This window comes from Orycteropus afer, unplaced genomic scaffold (assembly GCF_000298275.1).
Source record: "Orycteropus afer afer isolate SDZICR_OR568_19922 unplaced genomic scaffold, OryAfe1.0 scaffold00963, whole genome shotgun sequence".
NCBI classification, from domain to species: domain Eukaryota; kingdom Metazoa; phylum Chordata; class Mammalia; order Tubulidentata; family Orycteropodidae; genus Orycteropus; species Orycteropus afer.
The window spans coordinates 304,280-305,658 of record NW_006922550.1 but is presented as its reverse complement, the minus strand read 5'-3'; positions in this window follow the sequence as shown (position 1 = coordinate 305,658).

Genomic DNA, 1,379 nt, shown 5'->3' with positions numbered 1-1,379 from the left:
CATCTGATGTCGTGACTGCTGCTTCCATTGATGTTGATTGTAGAACCTAGCAAGATGAAGTCTTTGGAAACTTAAATCTTTCTCCATTTATTGTAATGCTGCTTATATGTCCAGTTATGAGGATTTTTGTTTTCTTTATATTGAGGTGTAATCCATACTGCAGACTGTAGTCTTGAAACTCCATCAGTAAGTGCTCCAAGTCATCCTCACTTTCAGCAAGGAAAATTGTGTTGTCAGCATATCACAAGTTGTTAATGAGTCTTCCTACAATTCTGATGCCATGCTCTTCTTCGTATAGTCCAGTTTCCTGGATTATTTGTTCAGCATATAGATTTAATAAGTATGGTGAAAGGATACAACACAGATGCGCTCCCTTTTGTTTTTAAACCATTAAGTGTTCCCTTGTTCTATTCGAACAACAGCCTCCTGATCTATGTACAGTTTCCTCATGGGTACAATTATGTGTTCTGGAATTCCCATTCTTTCAATGTTATCCGTAATGTTATGACCCATAAAATGAAATGTTCATGCATAGCCAATAAAGCACAAGTAAACATCTTTCTGGTATTCTATATTTTCAGCTAAGGTGGATATGATATCATCAATATCCCTCATTCCACACCCTTTTCTGAATCCAGTTTGCATTTCTTGAATTAATTTGTCAATGTATTATTGCTACTGTTTTTGAATTATCTTCAGTAAGACTTTACTTGAGTGAGATATTAATGATATTGACCAATAATTTCCACATTCTGTGGTATCACCTTTCTTTGGAATGGGTACAAACATGGATCTCTTCCAGTCAGTTGGCCATGCAGCTGTCTTCCAAATCACTTGGCATAGCTGAGTGAGTGCCTTCAGCATGGCATCTGTCAATTCTTGGACCCTTGTTTTTCATCACTTCCTTCACTGCAGTTTCAACTTCTTTCAGTACCATGGGTTCTTGATAATATGCAACCTTCTGGAATGGATGAACATTGACCAACTTGTTTTGGTACAGTTACTCTGTGTATTCTTTCCATCTTTTGATGTTTCCTGCTTCATTCAACATATTGCCTATAGAATCTTTCAATATTGCGAATCAAGGCTTAAATTTTTCCTCAGTTCTTTCAGCTTGAGAAATGTCAAATGTGTTCTTTCCTTTTGGCTTTCCAACTCCTTGTCTTGGCACATTCTATAATAATTGACTTTAACTTCTGGAGCTGCTCTTTGAAATCATCTCTTTACTTCATTTTTGCCATTTCTTCCATTTGCTTTAGCTACTCTCTGTTCAAGGGCAATTTTGAGAGTCTCTTCTTATATCCATTTTTGTCTTTTCTTCCTTTCATGTCATTTTAATGACCTCTTGCTTTCTTTTGTCATGAATGATGTTCTTTTTT